The 19,404-nt window shown below is 50.0% G+C and overlaps 1 long non-coding RNA gene across 2 annotated transcripts in view; it reads left to right on the forward strand.

Moving 5' to 3' along the window:
- Nucleotides 1-4,809: 4,809 nt before the first annotated feature.
- The window catches only part of LOC123796571 (uncharacterized), a 69,788-nt gene continuing 55,193 nt past the window's right edge, over nt 4,810-19,404 (forward strand). The window contains exons 1-2 of one of the 2 annotated variants that reach the window (XR_015725084.1): nt 4,810-5,963; nt 13,611-13,754. This is a non-coding gene — a long non-coding RNA (uncharacterized LOC123796571). Of the gene's footprint in view, nt 5,964-5,984; nt 6,568-13,610; nt 13,755-19,404 lie in introns of those variants that run through there. The other variant, XR_006780782.2, reaches the window with a different exon arrangement.

The following is a 19,404-nucleotide window of genomic DNA, read 5'->3' on the forward strand; positions in this document are numbered from 1 at the left end:
CGGTGTGTGTACATGTGTTCATTGGTGTTTGCACACCAGAATGCTTGCAGGTGTGTTTGTGGGGCTCACGCATGCATGGGAACTGTTTCTGTGTTCTTCCCTTGAGCTTCTCTCCTGTTGTTTTTGCAGGATTGACTTTGTGAGAAGTGAGAATGGTCATTCTGCCTCTTTCCTAGAAAAAACTTCTGGCTGATTTGGGGCCTCTATCTGGGGAAGTGACAGGGCTAGTACGCTCTGAGTCCCTGCTCAAAAGTTTGGGGGGCTGAGGTTCAATGGCCTGGAGTTGGAGAGTGTATTTGAGATTGCCATGGGTTCCCAACTTCATTGCAGTAAATCTTTTTCCTCCCCTTCACGCTTTCTTGGGGTGCATAGACTAACCTCTGCACACGATGGGTGCTTAACCACTCTGAGTGAAGAGTGGGAAGCAGAGGCCAGGGCTCTTCCCTGGGTTGGCCCCAATGAATGGTTTTCTTGTGGTTGGAAGTACATCCTTTGCCTTCCTTGGTGGGGGAAGGGGGGCCGGGATCTTCAAGCTCTCCAGGGCTTCAAGTTAGAGGGTTTGATACTTGGAGCCCAGAGTTCTCTTCTCCTCATCCACTTAGCTCAGAACATCAGGAAGGGTCCTGGCCACATCCAGATGTGGTGTTGGGGGCACTCTGCTCTACAGAGAACCTGATCATTTGAGTGCCTGGAAATGGGGCTACCCTTTCTTTGCCCTTCTTCACTGTGGCCCTTAGGGTCCCTAAGCCCCTCAAGACCACCAGATCTAGAGGCTGGGGCAGGGGCCAAGGCGAGCAGCGACTCCAGGAGCCATCCTGTTCCTTAAAGCTCTTCTTCACCACTCTCAGGAGGTCAAAGCAAGAGCTCTTCCCCTCAACCCTGGGGGAGAAAGAGGAGGTGATTACCCATCCCCAAGATTCTATTAGTGAAGCTTATAGATGTATCATTACTATGTAATTTGATTTCTTCCCCATATCTCCGTTTATCTTCCAACCACTACGGGCGAAGAGAATTTTCTTCTTTGTTCAGAGGAGGAAACTGAAGCTCGAAGACTTACGTATTTGGTCCACGCCTCTTCTGTGGCCGCGTGTCGTCTTCTATGTCATCTCTACTCTTAACAACTGCCTCGACCTCAGGAATCTGGCCCAGGCCCTGACTTTCCTACCTTCTTGCTTTCATCCCCATTTTCCCTTCTTCCTGATTGGGGCTGAGGAGAGAGGAAGAGGACTCTGGTCAAACCTCTTTCTTGTTCCCCCTCTAAAAAAAGAAAGTAGTAATAATCATACACAGGCATTGATTTCTCTGATTTATGGGGCTGGCTTAGTGAGCCGCCTGTGTATTAAAAAGTCTGAGGTTGCACTGAAATAAATAGTGGAGTGTGCTATCCCAACTTCCTCATTTTCTACCTTTAAAAGAAAAAAAAAAAAAGGTCGGATTGAACCATAAACTTAAATCTTCCTCAGCCCAGAAGGAAATACACACTAGCTGAGTCTAAACAGTATCGATCCCTGGCTCTTTCTGAGGGCAAAGGTCTCTGTTTCCTTGCTCAAAATTCTTGCTCCTTCAGTAGGGTCAGGGGGAGGCTGCAGATGGAGGAGGAGATATTGGGGTGTGTGGGGCTGCCTGGTATGTCTGTACAAGCTTCTGTGTTTGTGGGTTGTACTGTGAGGGAGCATTTATATAGGGGTGGCATTAAGCCCTTTCCCACCAGGCTTGGGAGGTGGAAGTGTGTGCTCGGTGTGTGTGGATGCCAATAGTGACTGGTGTTTGTGTGTGCACATATGGCCAATCCTCAGGCCCCCTAGGCTGGGCTGCCCCGGGCACACAGAGGGAGTGGCCTGCTAGCCTGCCCCCTACCTGGCTCCCACTGCCCCTGGTGACCTATGGCAGGATTTTCAGAGATGATCTCACCAGGGAGGTCGCTGTGTCCCAGTCTCCCCCTACCCTAACTCCCCCATCCAATGCCCTCAGTAAAAGGCCTACTTGCAGGGGCAGGGGTGAGCCTTGGCTGACTCCTAGAGGCCAGAGGCCATGGCCAGGGGTGGAGAGGCCCTGGCCAGACTCCTTACCCCGGATGAAGGTGTCCGCTGTGGTTCTCTAGAGGGGTCATCAGCTCCTTCAATGGTTAGCCCAGATTTTCCTTTTTGTGCTGGAGAAAACCCATTCCTCTGGCACTTGAGGCTGCCTTCCGCTAAGCACAGACACAGGCAGGGGGCGGGGAGGGGCAGGGAGGCCTGGCAGCCGCCCTCTCTTAGCCTCTCCTCACCTCAGGGTGGGTTCAGAATGGAGTGTTCCCTCTGGGGGAGGCAGCAGTGTATGCTCCATCCCTCTGCACCCCGCCAGGACTTTGCTCTTCTCCCACTTTGAGCTCAGGTGAGAGGGCTACTCTCCTGTGGCAACTTGTGGAAAGGGACAGGGCTGGAGACTCTTCCAACCCCCACTCCTCCCCCAAATGCTTTAGGCCAGTCTTTTAATGAAGTCCCATTGTTGGAGGGGGTCCTCAGGGATTCTGGAATAAAAAGGTTTCATTTCACAGGCGGGTTGGGGGGGTTGGGGGAGGGTGCGGGGGGGGGGGAGAGTCCAGAGAGAGCAAGTACCTCATTCAAAAGCACACAGCAAGTGAGAGGCCACCCCCACCCCCAGCTTTCCTAGGAGTCCAGTGTCCTGCCTAGTGAGCCGCTGAGTGGGTAGAGTTACTGCACAGCTGGCCACGCAGCACACGTGCACATGCTTCGCACATCAGAGAGCACAAGCGTGCATTCACCCGTGTGTGTGCATGTACACTCACGTAGAATCTGTGACCATATACAAATAAATGTGCATGAGCTGATGCATGGAGGTGTGTTCCCAGTGAGCACAGGGACATTGCCTGTGTAGAAGCTTCTGGCACACATTTATGCATGGTCCAGGAATACACATACTGGTATCCAACACATATCTTCCTGCCCCTTCCATGGAGGCCACCAGGGAGAACTGGGATGGAGGTGGGTGGGTTGTTTGGGTCAGGGCCAGGAAGGCTGGAATCAGGGCAGCCAGGGGAGTGATGGGGTAGCCCCTTCTCTCTCCCAGGAGGCAGTTGGGTCCAGGTGACTCTAAGCTCAGACACAAGACACACAGGTCCAGCTCTCTCCGGCTTTACAGTGTACCCTGCACCTTCCCAGGTTCACCTCCTGGGGGAATAGCAGGCCTGGAGCAGGAGGGGCCAAAGTTCCTAAAAACTGATTTCTCAGAGAGCTTGGTAAGTCCTGGGCCATTACAATTTGCTCCTTGGATTTGCTTCTAAATGCAGTCCAGGCTGAGGTGTCACTGGAGGTGGAACTCTGGAATTCTCGCCACAGATAGGCGGGTGGGTTGCTTTGGGGACATTTGCGAAGATTTCAGGCCACAGTAATGGAAGACTCTGGGTATAGGTGGGTCTGAAGAAAAGCTGGGATTTTCTGCGGGTGTGTAGGCACACACATCTTATCCTGAAAACAGAACTAGTATCAATCACTCCAGACTGGGCTCTTGGTGGTAGGAAGGAGGTGGGTACTAGGAAGGAGGGAGAGTGGGGGTGGGATGGGAGGAGGGGGTAGGAGTGCTGTGTAGAGTTGGTGGTGAGCACAAGCATCCCCCCTCCTCCACTTTGCTGGGGGATGGGGTAAAACTCAGGAAGGCTTTTAGGGACTAACCAGCACCGGCAGATTTCTCCCTGTGCCCCTGCCAGCACGCAAGCTCACTGGAGAGTGTTTGGAAGCGGCCTCAGGGGTGCACTCATCCTCCCCAGGCCTGAGGACCCTACAGCCAGCGCCAGAGGAACACAATTACAGCGCAGAGGGAGAGGGAGACCCCTGCAGGCAAGACGGAAGGAGTCCCAGGAAGAGAGGGACCCACAAGTATTTAAAATTTGGCCACAAGGGCTGCAAGAGTGGGTAGGGCCCTGACGGAGACCAACCAAGTCAGGCAGAAAGACTCCCAGTTCTGCCATCTGATAAGGCTGACACAATGGGAAACTTGACTGATAAAGCTCTGCAGCTGCTTGGCAGCCTGGACAGCCTGGGGAGAAGCCACCATGAGTAGTCCCCATGTCTCCAAGCTGAAGGTAATTAGATGCTGAAGAAAACAAAGCAAGTCCCAGAAGCCACCTCAGCAGATCTCTCCCTGTCCGCTCCCCTTCACTTCCAATGAGCAGGACTTGTCCATTGGACAGGATGGAGACAGTTCAGAAGGGACTTCCAGAAATGTAAAACTAATAATAACATAATCATTATTTATTGCTAGCTCACACTGAGAGCTATTTGGCATAATTTACCTCATTCGACCTCATACGTTTTTTTGAGTCGGATAGTATCACTCCCATTTTACAGATAAGAAAAGTGAGGTCCAGGGTCGTCTTGCCAAGGTCACACCAAACCGCATTAAAACTTACACTGTAATAATGCATCGTGAGACTACCAGACTGATTCGCCTTGGCACCTGGCAGTATCAAGTCTCCACCATACGGAGACTTTGGCACAGGGTAGGGAGACGTAGAGGCTTGGGTTCAGGGATAGTGTCTGTCTTTTGAAATCTCAAGTAGGAGTGGTCCTCAACCCCCACCTCCCCACCCTGCACTCCTCCCCACTCCAAGCTGGTAAGTCAGGGCTGAACTCTTGCTCTCGCACCCCACTCCACCCAGGGCTGAGATTAGGTTCCCGGCGGTTCTGTCTTCTCCCCATTCAGAGGACCCCCTCCCTCCACAGTCGGCAGTGTCTGCCTGCCTCCTTCCTTTCCCACCTGCGCCCGGGCGGGTGGGGGCGGAAGCAGCCCGCCCCAGCCAGGCGTCTCCGACTTTGGCCTTGCTCCCCCCGGGCGGAGCGGCCTGCGCCCTGAGCGCAGGGCGCCTCGCAGATGCACTTCCGGTCAGCGCGGCCCAGGCCACAGGCCCCGAACGCCCCGAGCCCCCTCTGTCGAGTGGCGTGTTGGAGGTGGGAACGTATCTGGGGCTCGCCTTCCCTCCAGGCACTGCGAAACCCTAATTCTGCTCTCCCGGCTCGGACCGCGGCTCCTGAACCTCCGCTCGTTGGAGACGCGAAGGGAAGGGTCACTCCGGCCACGTCCTCGCCTCCGACCTCCGTGCAGGCGACAGGGACCCGCGCTCCTGCCGCGGCCTCTCCCCCGCCCCACTGGGTTCCCCCAAGCGACTGTTCTTTGTGCAGTTTCGATTTGCGTCTAGGCCGGGTTCGCGTTCCTTTCTGTCGTTTTCTATGGGCTTCCCAGCCCGAGTTCCTCCGCGTCCTTTGCTCCAAGGTTTCCGTTTTCCGCTCCGGAGGCCACCCTCTTGCGGCCACCCTCTCCGGCCTCCGCTGCGGGTGTGCCCGGGCGTCCCCGGGCTCCCCGCCTTCATTCTCCTCTCTCTCGCCCTGCTCAGCTTCCAAGTTCGCTCCCCACTGCTGCGAGGGAGGCCGGCGCATTCCGACCTTCCTGTCCTCCTCCCCCGGCCGGCGCGAGGGACCAGCACTGACCTTGCAGGCGGCCACGCTGCCCCCCCCATATTCTCCTGTCACCCTCGCCCCTCCCTGACTCGATGGCTCCCAAGTCGTGGCCACTGGTGGCAGGGGAGTGGGGATGACGCCCTTCCCCCGGCAGTAACGCGCAACGGCTAGCAATCTTGGCTGCACACGCCGTGGCTCCGAGCGGCCGGGCCTGGGGTCAAACCAGGGAGGAGGAGGGGTGGACCTCCAGGCTGGGAGATCCGACTTTATTTTTGTTGCTTCAACTTGTCCTGAACGGTTAGACGAGGCGCGCTCGCGCGCACACACACCGCGGGGAGTCCAAACCTCGCTGGCTCCACTAGCTGGCTGGACCCGCCCGCTCAGCGCCTTGCGCGCCCTTGGCCCGCCAGAAGGCCCCGGCGTCAGAGGGCTCCGGCGCCTGCCTCCGCCGTGCGTACTCGGGGTGGCCCTGGCCCCAGAAGGGCCGCCAGCTGAATTTTCCTGGACTAGGTGAGCGCCTTCCGAAATCCGCCAGGCGGGATCCTTTTTAGGGCCGAGAAAAAGTTGCAAGTAGCAGCCCAATTCCCTGCTGCCTCTTTCTTCAGTAAAGCTAGCACCTTCAGGGCCCAGACATTTGCCCACCTTCCCTCTCCTCTTCTGGAGATAATTTGGCCAAGTCACTTCCCTATGCACAGCTGCGGTTTCCCGCTCGGGTTCACTGTTTATTTGGAATTTCTTTAAAACCAGCGGCGCCAAATTGCCCTCGCTCTGCGTCTTCTCTGGGCGGGCCTCCGCCCAGGCCTTTCGGAGCTTCCAGAAGGGCGCGGTCGGGCAAGGAAGGCGCGCGCGAGAGGCCTGGGCCTAGCTGGGACGCGTCCTTCGATCCTTCGCTCGATTTCCCACGCCTGGTTCCCCCCACTGATTGAGCTCCGGCCTTCACCGCGGGCCACCTCACTTCGGGCTCCGACCCAGTGGCGTCTCATTAGGCGGAAGCCAGGGGGAATCGGGATGTAGATCCCCCGGAGAGGACGTCTGGACCCATTTCCACCCTCATCAGACCTCGAGTTCCTTATCTATTGTCTGAAATGCCCTCACAGGCCCGAGCTCATTGGCGGTGCGTATCTAGTGTGTCGTGGTTTGGCAATGGCAGGGAAGTGAGGGGCCCAGGGTGCTGGGTGAGTGTTGGGGGAGGGGAGAATTTGAAGGCTATAGTTTCCCCGAGGCCAGTTTCATTCAGTTAAAGTAAAGGAAGTTCCCTTTGCGGAATAAAACTTTTGGGGCTCTCCAACCCGGCAGGACCTGGGGGTGCGGTATGGGGAAAGGAGGCACTGTGTGTTGTGCACCCTGCGTGCAAACTTTGGCCCCAAACAGAAGCAGCCACCAAGTGAAAGTAGGCAGAGATGTCCGGGGCCAGAGAAGGCACCACCACGGCTGACGTTCCGGCGTCCAGTGCGGGGGAAGAAGCCACCGCTGCTCGCAACCGTGACCTGGGCGAGGCGGAGGTCTCATCGAATCTGCTCATTTGCCTTTGTCCGGGACAAGCCTCGATCTCTTCCTCCCTGGACTCCCGCAGCCCCTCAGTTACCCCGGGGAGCGTTGTTTGTACCACTGCCCTCCTCTTCGGAGAGCTGCCCGCGTTTGGATTTGGCCCACCAATCCGAGCAGTTCAAGGCCCGCCTGGCGAGGCGCTGCGCGCGGTCCTCCCTCTAGCTTCCTGGGCTGGGGTGGGGGACCCCCTTCTCCCCTAGAGACCCTCTAGAGCCAGAGTGTTGATGATCATTACTTTAAATTAAAAGTCCCTTTTTTCCTTCCCGTCTAAGCCTCAACTTAGTTTCAGAGAATGAAGCGTGAAAGCTCTTTTATGGAGATTACCGATGCTTCATTTATTCCCGCAAATGGCAAACACGGCCCGGGAAAAACCGAGCGAGCGAGCTCCTTGTCTCGGATCCCCAGCCGTCTCCGTGTTCACAAGCTCACTTGGCTGTGAGACGGGCTTCGGGGAAAGCCCCTGCAGTGGGCTTACCTGGGGAAGGGAAGAGCTCCTCTGCTGGGTCTGTGGCAGCCGTCTCCCGCTGATGGGATAAGGACCTAGCTACAAACCCCTGACTTGAGAGCTGAGGGATTTGGGACCAGGGAAAGTGTGTGTGTGTGTGTGTGTGTGTGTGTGTGTGTGTGTGTGTGTGAGGTGTCCAGTGTGTTACCCCTGAGGATCCCTGAGGTATGGAATTTATGCCTGATCCGGAGGTGCTGCTTGTCCTGCCTGCCTGGATTTCTCTTCCATTTCCTTTTGACAGTAGGATTGGGGGTGCATTGCAGGAGAGAACCAGGAGACCCATGTGCTGCTTCCTGACCTCATTTCTCGTTCCCATTCCAACCCTACACCAGCCTTTGTGACCTTCTCCATGCTGGGCCAAGTGGTTGTGTCCATAGTGACAGCTCTCTGGCCACAGTTTTATTTTGGTACATATGCACAGCCCCAAGGGCAGGCAGTCCCTTCTGGAAAGGGTGGGTCATTGTGGAAATGGATCCAGAGCCTTTTAACCTTTGATTATACAAAACTCACCTAGTGACCTGGTGGTTGTGTCCTCCCTAATCAGGAGTCCTTTGGTCATTTCACAAAGGACAGTTGGAAAGAAGGAAGGAGAAAGCCTCCAGGAGAAAAACGACAGCGAGTTCTTATTTTGAGACAGAACAGGAAAGTTTGAAGAGGGAAAAGTATATGCTCCTGGAAGGAGAATTTCCCGAGTTCAGGCTGAAATTCCGTTGTGACACAGTGTTATTAACTCCAGCACAGTGGCGTCTCCACATTCCGGCTAGCCCATGCTGGGAGCCCCTCTGACACAAAAGCTATTGTTTGTGGGGGGGGGTGTGGACAACCAGGAGGGGCCATCAGCCCTTCCTCCTCTCACCTTACCCAGCTCACAGGTTGCAAGGAAAGTGACAGTGCTGCTTTTGTTTTAGAAGGGCTTGGTTTTTTGTTTTTTGTTTTTGTTTTTTCAAGAAGGTAGCCTATGGAAGTGGGAGAGTGGGAGCTGCCCTTCAGTGTCAGTGGACCAGGCTGAAAAAAAAATGCACTTTTCCTTAGCTCGTAACTTGTCTATAGCTTGCCTGGGAGTCAGGCCTATGTAGGTGCCTTTTCTGCGCTTAGTGGATGATGGCTTTTATACCACAGAGGTCCTCAGTGGCCGAGAGGGGCAGTCTAAATGGGTTTTGAGAGCAAGGTCACCCCACAGAGCCTACGGAGTTTCCATGCAGAGGGGGAAGGCGAGGCTCCCTAGGTGGGGCCGAGGTGCCACATGAAATGTATGTGAACACACCACACTGAGGCGGGAAAGGAGGAAAGAGGGCTTGCTGCTTGCATGAACAGTTGCCAACTTTCATTAATTGCTCAGTCACTTTAATGTGAAAGCACATACCAAAATGCTCTAGTGCCCATTCTGGATTAATGGCCTGCAAAATTAGACGAGGAGGGGGCCAAAGTGAAAGTGGAGGTGTTCAGGACTATTCAACCCTTCTTTCACATCCAGAGGGCTTTTTGGGTGGTTTTGGTTTTTCTCCCCCCTGCAGAAAAAAGCCTGAGGTGGTGGTCAGTAAATTGAAAACTTAAAACAAAAGGTATTCCTTCGTGAACAGAGGTGGAAGTCTAATGATGACAAGCATCAGAGGGAAAACCTTCTGTTGTGTCCTGATCAATTATTCAGTCACTCAGCCTGGCCTCCACCGAGTGCCCGTGATACACAGAAGTGGGCACCAGTAGGGACGGCTTCCTTATGTTCTAGGTGCTAGTTTTGGTGTGCAATAGCCCAGGTTTTCCCGTTAGCCAAATGGGTTCCGGAAGGCTATGCCTGGGTGTTTGGAATATTGTAAACAGAATCGGAGCCCATCTCTTAACTTCAGGAATGTCAGAGACAATACCTCTGGGATCGTTTTTAAACTTACAACCTGTGAAATAGAAAACAAAGTCAAGGGGAGCCTACCTTAGTTTTCGATGTCCGTAGCTTCAGGGGGAAAAAAATGCTTCCCTACTTCTCCCACATCGAATCTGTTCAGGATAGTAGAATATACCACAGATTTACAGAATTGAGAAGTTATGTTTGCTTTTCCTTGATACTTTTTCTTCTTATCCTTGTATTTGTTCGTGGGTGCTGTCGATACATGTGTCGGCATTTTGGATGGGTTTGCCTGGGAATTGTGTTTGCATGGAGCAGTGTCAACGAGCCTTTTAGGCTTTGGGTTTGGAATGGGGTAGTTAGGGCTGGAATGCAGGGTGACTCTGCATTCTGGTTGTCAAATGAAGTAGAGAAACCCGGAGGGGCATCCCTGAAACGGCTCCGGGTCTATTTTGGAGTACTGTTCCTCAGAGTGATTACCAAGGCACATATTTTCATCATCATAAACATCACATTTCCAAATGGGCAAAACTGGGGCAGAAATTTGAAACATCTTGCTGGGGCCATTCTATGCTTAAGAGCTTGCCGTGAGTTCACTGTTGCAGGCCTAGCCCTTGAAGTATACATTCTTGGGATTCTAGGGCTCTTTCTGGGATTCTTTTAGGCACAGTCTATACATGTAAACCAGTTTGAGTAAAAATGACACAGTGAAATAGGAGTTGGTTGAACAAACAGCAGTGGGGTTCTTTAAACTGCTTCCCCTGCCCCCTTGCCCAGGCTGAGCTGTGGGTGAAGAGCAGGCCTGTGGCCAGTCTTCCTACCAAGTGTACCGTGTGCCCCCAACTTCCCGGGGTTTAATAGGGTGTAGGTAGGGGATAGACTGGGGGGACTACACCCAGAATTAATTCCCTTTTGAAATCAAGTGAATTTACCCCAAGTAAATACCTTTCATACAATCAGAGGATGATGAACCCAGGGGCAGGAATTCAGAGCTGGCCTTTGAGTCAAAAGATGACGCACGTCTCCTTGGTGTTCAGGTTTGGAACTCAAATCCTAGGCCCTTGAAAAGTGTGTGTGTGTTTCCTCCAAGAGGTTGTGGGACCTACACAGAGGCTGCCCTTGAGTACTTCCATGTCAAGGAAGGTCCCTTTTTTTTCTTATTAATTTCTATAGTTAAGGACCTTAGAAAAGAGATGGCTCTGTGTACTTTTCCTCGGGAACACTAGACAGTGAGCTGTCAGCCTCTCTGTGGGGCAAAGGATTTAATATGCACCGAGGTGGGACGCCAACGATCAAACAGAGTGAGTTCCAGAACCACCCAGGATCAAGACGCAAAAAGGCTCCCTTGGATGTCTGACTCCTTATCTTTGGCGTCAGGACGAACGAGTCATCCCAAGTTTTCCCAAACTTACCTGGAGTCTCATCTCTGACATTGTGACAGGCAGATGCCAGAGTGGAAATGGAAGTTGAGGCCACTGTTTGACCATCTCAGCTGTTGTTTATTTATTTTCCTGTGTGGGAGGGAGTGAAGAGATTACAAGAGGAGAGGATTTCTGGAAATCTTTAACGGTAGACATAAGGCTGATCTTTTTTTAAAAAATGGAGTTTGCCGTTTAATAAATAAAACTGCACGTGTCAATCTGGGAAATGTGACGTGTGTTTGAGTGGATAAAAGATTCATGAGGCGTCAAATCATGGGATGTGCTGGCTGCAGCTTCGTTCCGTGTCTTGAGTCACATTCCGAAGAAGGCAGGTCTCTCCCCTCAGGTAACTCCGGGGCAGGCCTCAGCCTCCTGGGCCTTCGTGAGGGGGAGGAGCCGGCCAGACTCCTGGGTCCACGGTCACGTTTGTCTACCAAGTGCCTGTCCTTACTCCCCAGTCCAAGTAGTAGGAAACGCAGCCTAATGACTTCATGGGGAAAAGAGTGGAGGGGTGCCCTTGGGCTTTTGGCACTCGATTTTCTTTCTATCGCGACGTGTGTCTGAATGGTGGGAACTTTCTATCTGGAAGAGAATTATTTCCGTGCACAATTGTCCGTCCTGCTAGGAAAGTTATGGCTGCCCTATAAAAGGGGACTGCCGGTCTTCCTTTGTCCTAGGTTGGGAAGGCCTCCTGGTCAATAAATACATATTAATCATGTAAAAGGATTGACATGCAAATGAAGGGCACCATTGACAGGCCCTGGATGGAAGAGGGGAAGCCCTTCCGCAGCTGTGGTCCTGGCCGAGGAAGCCAGGGCTGCACCAGGCTCTTTGCTGGGCGTTTTCTAGAGGGTGAAACACCCTTTGCTAATAGTTACGTGAAAGAGTTAATTGAGCTGGAGATTGCTTTAGGATCTTTTGCTCGCATCCTTCTTAGTTTTGCCAAATCTCCAGGTTTGTGTTTTTTATTGTTTTGTTTTGTGCGTGGTTTTTTGTTTTGTTTTGTTTTGTAATTTAAGTCTGGCAGTGGGCAGGCCACCCTTTGGATCGCTGTGTCTCTGGGCCCAACTGGAAGTCTCCAAAGGTACTTTGTTCTTCTGATCAAAGAAAAGTTCAACCCAACAGAGAAGCGGTTAAAAGCTTAGCTGATTTTTTTGAGGAATGCTTGATATTGCAGGAATAATTATTAGTTGTCATTATGAATTACGGCTTATAAAATAGCATGTTGTACATTGTGTAGGTTTCTTCACAGAGCACAAAAGACAGTACAAAATAACCTTGCTACAGGCAGGACTAAGCTTTGATTCAGATTTTCCTACGTGCATGACACCTGTGGGCATGTTCAGTTCACAGCGATGATTTTCAGGATACATATGACCACTAAAGAATATGATTTGGTGTCAGGATAGGTACAGAAAATCTTTTGCTCTAAAGACAAAACAAAAGGCAGTATGATATACTAGCAAGTCTTTGAGGTGCATATAATTGCTTTATCCCTTATGAATTATTAGAATATAAGAAAATATCTTAACTCCTCTGAAAGACTCAGTTATTCTATACACTGAAAGCGAAGTGAAGAGTATTCGAACAAATGGATGGTCTCACTTTGATTTTCCTCCTTTAAGGGTGCGGGATGTTTAAGGAGTGGGCAATTGAAATTTATATGATTTAGGCTCAGAGTTATGCCTAGAAGCACTTGTCAGCCAAAATGTACGTGTTCAGTAACTTTGGAATTGGACCACAAAGCAGATTTTGCTGATATTCCTGCTCAGGCCATAGGTGTCAAAATGGGCCTTAGTTTGGTAAAGACAGTGGATGTCTGCGGGTTTTGGCAAGTCAGGGCCTGGGAATCGTTCCCGGGGAGCCATGTGCATGGGCCTGCTTGCTGTCTTTCTTTTGTGGTCTGTGTCTAGTCTTATCTGGCGCTCTGCAACGGAGTAACAGGTCTCGCCACACCAACTGGAGGAAACAAGTGGGAATTAGATGGTCTTCCTCTCCTGGTGGGAAGCACTCGCCTCCCTGTCTTGTGGATTACATGTATCTGAAGATGACCGGGGGACCCAGCTCCTTCTGTGTTTTGGGGCTTTATGAGTACTCAGACTAGGATACTGACTTGTCAAAAACATTTGCGTTTTCTTCTTTAAATAAATTCACGAAACTGTTTTGTAGGGGGCTTGTCAGCTCTGAAAATCCACACCCAGTTTAAAATCAAGCACCAAGTCTCCACAATTCTCACTATGGACATAATATGCTCTAGTGTGCCCTGCTAATGTTTATCTAGATTCTGGAAGAATCGAACGTTACCTAGAATTCGAACCTGGCGAACATGTTGTCTGTTGAATTACTGCGTGCGTGCGTGTTTGCGTGTGTGTAAAAAAAGTAGCTACCGCCAGAGATAAATTATTTAACATGATTTTCCTGTATTGTGGAGAGGCAGGCTGAGCCTCCGTTTTTGGATTATGATTTGTATTATGAAATGCTTATCAAATGTTTTCCAAAGATTAGTTTAATTTTAATTAAATAAACCTTTCTCAAGAGGAGGCTCCCAACTATTTCTTGTACCCAGAGGCTAACGTACTTGTTGGTTTTAATTATTTTCTGCTGTTACCCAAACTGCTTTGGGTACTCCCGCCCAATTAAATCAAAGGCGCAGGTTCCTTATACACAATATGTTTAATATTTAATTTTAATTAAATTAATTAAATTGTTTATTTAATTTTATGTGCATTATTGTGCATAGAATGATGCAAAATTCATGATAGGAAGAGTTAGGGTGGGGAGGTGAATCAGAGAGCTTTCAAACAAGCTAATTACGGAGCTTAAAGGAAACTTCCCTTCATTTCCAGGGAAACATCCTTCCCAGAACCTGAACTCTCTCTCCCAACGGTCCATGACTGCGGCCACGGTGGATGCGGGTCTGTTGGCCTCTTTTATCCCTTGGAGCTCGCCTTGCAATTTGCAGCTGCGGCAGCTGCTCGGCAGAGGACAGGGTATGTGCGGGCATGGACACGCTGCTGTCTCACGGCTCATGCTCGAGTGACATTTCTTCCTTTGCTCAATAAGGGGCCACCAGCACCGTGCTCCTGGAAAGGACCATTTTCTCCCAAAGACACAGGCAAAACTTCCAGAAATGTCTTCCCACTCAGGAAGGGCCCGTTCGCATGGCTTGAGCTGCCGGATCCAGGCCAGTGCTTCCAAGCGTGGAGGCCTGCGAGGGGGCTCACCTTAAGCTTGGGAGCAGTTCCTTTAAGGGAGGGGGCCGTTGGGGCTTGGCTCAGTTGCATCTTTAGGGCATGGTTTTTCAGGAATGTTTCCGCCTGCACTGTGCTAGGCTTAACTGTCTCTCGCTGGAGTGCTTAGTTCCCAGGAAATCTGATTTAACAGACGGAGAAAATAGAGACCCCGAAGCCCCCAGATTTCTCTCTCGTCTGAGTCGTTTCTAAAACAAGGGGTTCTGGAATAAAAAGTTTGAAGTGCCGGAGTTAAAGGAGCCCGCTGAATTTTGAGGCATTTTATTATCTCTTTTTCCTATTTCGCCGACTTAACAAATAATGACATTATCACCATCGTGGCCTGGCCCTTGGGGCACCTGAGCCAAATTTTCCAAACTTGACCTCACGAGGTGACGCATTCACTGAACGTCTTTTCACTTTGGGATTTTGCACATCTGGGCCACGGTTGACTATATTTACAGAATTCCTCACTCTATAGTTTTTTTTTTTTTTTTTTGGGTGGAAGGGGATGGTTTCTTTTTTTGGAGCCTTCTGTTCATTGAGACTCATTAGCGGTATGTAGTGAAATATAACCTTTAACGTAATTTGCTCAGCCACTGGGAGAAAAAAAGGAGAGGAAAAAATAAATGGAAAGAAGGAAGAAAGTGAGAAAGGAGAAAGAGAGAACTAGTCCTCATAGGTGAAGCTGTTTCGATTCTAACTAACCACCTTACTTGAGAGCGGGGTGCTAAAAATAAACTCTCTTTCTCTTCTTTGCTATTGTTTGTTTGCCCCCCCCCCCCGCAAGGCTGGTTTTGTTTCAGCAGATTAAATATTATCATAAAAGTAGCTGATGATGCAGGAAATTAAAAATCAGGTTGTGGAATATTTCGCAGAAGCCTTTTTATATCTACGGCACCTACCCAGATGGGGCAAACATTCGTTTTAAAGCGAAAGCATTTGTCAGGATGAATTTTTGCTTCAAATTCGGGAACTACTGAGGAGCGCAGTTAGCCTGAATGGAAAATAAAAGTGGAAAAAAGAGTAAAAAAAAAAAAGTAAAATGTGAGTTTAGAGGGAAACTAACATCGGCTCCCTGGGCATAGAAAAAAGAACGTCCTCACTCTCCATTTATGCTGCACATCTGTAAGCTTCAAGACATGTTTAGTGTAAAGCACAAACCTGTGTGGTTACAAGGCTGGTATCCGAGGGCAGACGCCATCGAATTTGTGGGACGCTGCCGTGTCACCACGTTTCGCATCAAACTATGAATTAAACAAGAAGAATGAATAACAAATTAGGATTCGCCTAAGCTTAGCTTTGTGCAGTGGGACAATGAAAATTTATTTGAATTCTATTCCTTGATGAGGTTACAGATTTTCTCCCAACAGAAGATACCCATTAATGCTGTGGAGACAATTATTGGAAGTTCATTTTCTGCGCCCATCTTAGAAACCTCTTCATGCAGGCAGGAAAGTCCTGTGCAGATTTCGATTTTGGACAAGCCCCTGCCCTGTGGAACTTTTCCTTTGCACCTCTTGATGAGGAAGCATTTGTTAGAAGTATTTTGGAGGCGATAGCAGAATGAACAGCGCTGTGTTGTGTGTCTGTGTGGGAACGCCAGCGTGTAGGGAAACAATTGTTAAAGACGTTGGCTTTTAAGAGCCCTACGCCAGGCTAAGAAATGATAGGCTTCTGACAGCTGGACCGTTTGTGAAAAAAGAAAGAAAGAAAGAGAGACCATAATTTCCAAAGCTGACTGCGCTTTTAAAAGTACAGTCAACTCTCTTCCTCCTCACCTAACTGGAACGGGGAAATAATGTGTTGTGACCCTGGCTAATGCCTTCACCACATGCTGAAATTGGGGCGAAGAAAGGGAAGGTGGCTGGAATGCTCACGAGGGAGCAGACACGCAGACAAGTGAGATATAGTGGGAGCAATGTCTTGTGTTGCTGGATGTGAGAAAACTTTTCAAGCCCTTAATGGAACCCATATGCATCATCATTCCAAGCTGATTAAAGAGGCTAAATAGATAGACATATAAGATAGACATAAAAATATCAGCTGCTCACATACCGAGGGTATTTGGGGTGACCGCTGGTTCTTTGCTGCCTGAGTGGATGTTACACCTAAGGGATGTTGCCTTATTATTATTATTATTATTTTTATTTTTTTATTTTTTTATTTTTAAGCAACTTTTTTTACCTTTGAAGAGTTTTGGGTTCGCAGGAAAGGGATTAGAGACTATTGCCTCTTTGTATGGTTCCTGTAATCATTACAAGTTTGCCTCTTACTGAGTTCATTCTCAAGAGCCAGGTTTCTTGCTGAGGTTAGAGCTGATGCGGTTTGTGCAGCTCCGTTACAGCTCCCGTCTCCCTTGAAGAAGGTGCACCGGGCTTCTTTGCACGCAACATGTGTGTAGAAAATAAAATGACAGTGAAGCGTGTGCAAATAGCCGGTGGCTTAAAACAATAGCCAGGTTTCATCAAAGGAACAGCTTTGCCTGGACTGTTTTCAAGGAAGTGCCCCTGTGGTCTCACCTCTCCTCCCTTCCAGCCCGTCTGCTTCTGTAGACACGGTCCCTGCTAGCTTGCTGTGTCTTTCTCTGTGTCACCTTTGAGATCTGACCATAACTGGGGCAGAAGCTGACGGCTCCCCTCTTCCCCCCGCCGCCCGCTACCTTCCCTTCCAAGTCCAAGGCCTATCTGATGCCCCTACCCTCGTATTTCTGCTCTGGGGCCTCGAGCAGTAAGCAGGTAATTTATTATGTTAGGTTTTGTCTCTTAATTTCAAAAGTGGGGGGCCAGGGAGGTAGGGAGTGAGTGAGTGGTGTGTAACCCCTCTTGGAAATCAATCACCAAAGTCCCACCTCAGAGGTCTTAAAAATCTCCTATTGACTCCCTCCTCCCGCTGACTGCCTCACTCTCTCCCTGCTGCCATCCCAACGTGCTAATCACATTCAGGCCAAAGGCAGGACTGGGCTACCTGGCCGCAGCCCAGAGGACATTTTATTTTATTTACAGATGAGCTGTTAACCCCTGAAATATGGATTCATCTGGAAGCCGTGTCACAAGGAAGGCTAGCCCGCTAGGGCAGCTCCAGCCCATAGCTGCGGCCGTACTCACCGTAATTAGCTGTGTCATTCAGAACAGAGCCCACAAGCCAGCAGGCCAGGAGGGCTGGGGGGCGCCTGGACCCCTCCCAGCCTTGCCACCTGAGGCAACATGGAAACATGTGTGCAGCCCAAGGCCTGGCCTCGGAGTGGGTTCCACTCAGGCTCTGGTGGGATCTCTGCTTTCGTTCACCAAGTGGGTTCCAAGGTGATGATCTCACCCCTGGGTTTATATGCTTCCGTGTATTTATAAATAACAGTTGACGTCTCTGAAGCACGACTTTGAACGGATATGCCCTTCTCCCCACAATACTGTGACCGCTCATAATCTTTGAAGAGCATCTCTTTCAGAATGACCTTTATGAGTTAGTGTACAAATCACATATTCACACACATGCCCTGTCACAGACAAATACAAACAGTTTTGTGATTTTTATATCCAGACCTCACTCTTGCTCAAAATGGCTTTTCCCAGCCTGATCACTCACCTTATTCATCAGACTTGGCTCAACAGGACTTTTGACTCTTTCCCAAACTCACATCTTCCTCGAAGCAAGAAACTTCTCTATCACTGGGGATTTTCGAAAGAGTGTGCCACGTGCCCTGACACACTTCTAGAAGAGTTCTTAGGGGTTTTAAGCATGGCAGTTGTAATTGGAATAAACTTACGAGTCCCTGGGTGTCTCTTGGAAGGTGGCAAAATACACACTGGATGTGAACGTTTTGGGTTGGTGACAATTCCATTCCCAAAACTATGTAACCAGCAGAACGGCCATACTTCAACCCACCCCACCCCACCCCACCAAGCCAGCCTGGACCTTGCTCCACTGGTCGCTGGAGAACTATTAAATATTTGTTTGAATTTCAAGCAGGGTAGGACTGGTTCTTCAGATCTGAGGCCTAGTTTTAAAGACACGGTAAAATGTTTGGTGTGGGAGAACCTGGTAATGGTATGTCTTTAGCAAACTCTATTTGCATCTTTAAGACTTTTCTCCGGTAATATAGATGTGCGGATAACAATGACGTATAAAAATTCATTAGCCATGAAGCATGTTCTGAGACTGCGTTGTTGGTGAGGGAAGACCTAATCTTTAGCAAGTATGTTTCTTTGTTTCCATTCATTTCTTTTTTTTTTTTAAAGATTTTATTTATTTATTTGACACAGAGAGAGACAGCCAGCGAGAGAGGGAACACAAGCAGGGGGAGTGGGAGAGGAAGAAGCAGGCTCCCAGCGGAGGAGCCTGATGTGGGGCTCGATCCCATAACGCCGGGATCACGCCCTGAGCCGAAGGCAGACGCCCAACCGCTGTGCCACCCAGGCGCCCCTGTTTCCATTCATTTCTTACATATATATGTTATATGCCAATGTTTTGTATGTAATACGTATCTATTGTACGCAGCCCTGGGATGCCCCACCCTTTCTCCTAGGACACCGGAAGAGGGCTAATTAGGAGGGCATCTACGCTGGTAGATCTGAGCCTGTGGCATAGATAAAGCAAAGGCTCCTAAAACAATTTGAGAGGAGGTAATTTGATATTTGACATTTCCTGATACCTAAATTCCCGCTTAGGCCATTTTATTTTGGATTATGTTTGTGGGCACTCTAACCCAGCCAGCGCATGATGGAGCCCGATGCTCAGCGCCTATAGGGGGGGCATCCGGAGTCAAAGAGAGCCCCAGGGGCCGAGGGGAAGGGCGGGAGTGCCTGCCTAGAAAGGCTGAGGCTTGGCGTCAAGGACTCCCTGCAGGAGGCGTGGAGCATGGGGCAACTTCTCTGGCAGTCTTGACCACTACCCCCAGGAGGCCAGGCTGTGCTTTCCAGCACAGAACAGAGTGCTGGAGTCAGGAGGCCAGCTTCGGCCTCCAGCTGTGTGATCTTAAGTAGGACTCTTGTCATCTCTGGATGGGAGCCTAGCATTTGCAAGATAAAATGATCTGATTAGCTCAGCAGCTCCCTACTTGAGGTCTTTGACAGGTGTATCCTGGGGTAGTGGGACCTATAGTAAGTCCCGGTGTTTTCGGTGTTTTCAGGCAGCTGCTGGAAGAACTTCCGTCCTCCACTTGCTAAGGCTGCTTTGGCCAACCACACTTGACATTTCCTAGCTTTGGGCTGGAGGTAGGGCAGCTCCTTCTGCTCACAGATGCTGTTTCATGCTGACCTGGAGCTCTGGCTGCCAGTTACATGTGTCTTTGGTTAATAAAAATGGGAAAATAAATGTGTGGTTATTCAATAAATATTCAAAAATCAATAACACTTATACCTGGGATATTGTTGGCTCTTAATAAATGGTAGTCATCATCATTATTAATATTATT

The sequence above is a fragment of the Ursus americanus genome, chromosome 1 (assembly GCF_024610735.1).
Source record: "Ursus americanus isolate L20-20 chromosome 1, mUrsAme1.1.p, whole genome shotgun sequence".
NCBI classification, from domain to species: Eukaryota; Metazoa; Chordata; class Mammalia; order Carnivora; family Ursidae; genus Ursus; species Ursus americanus.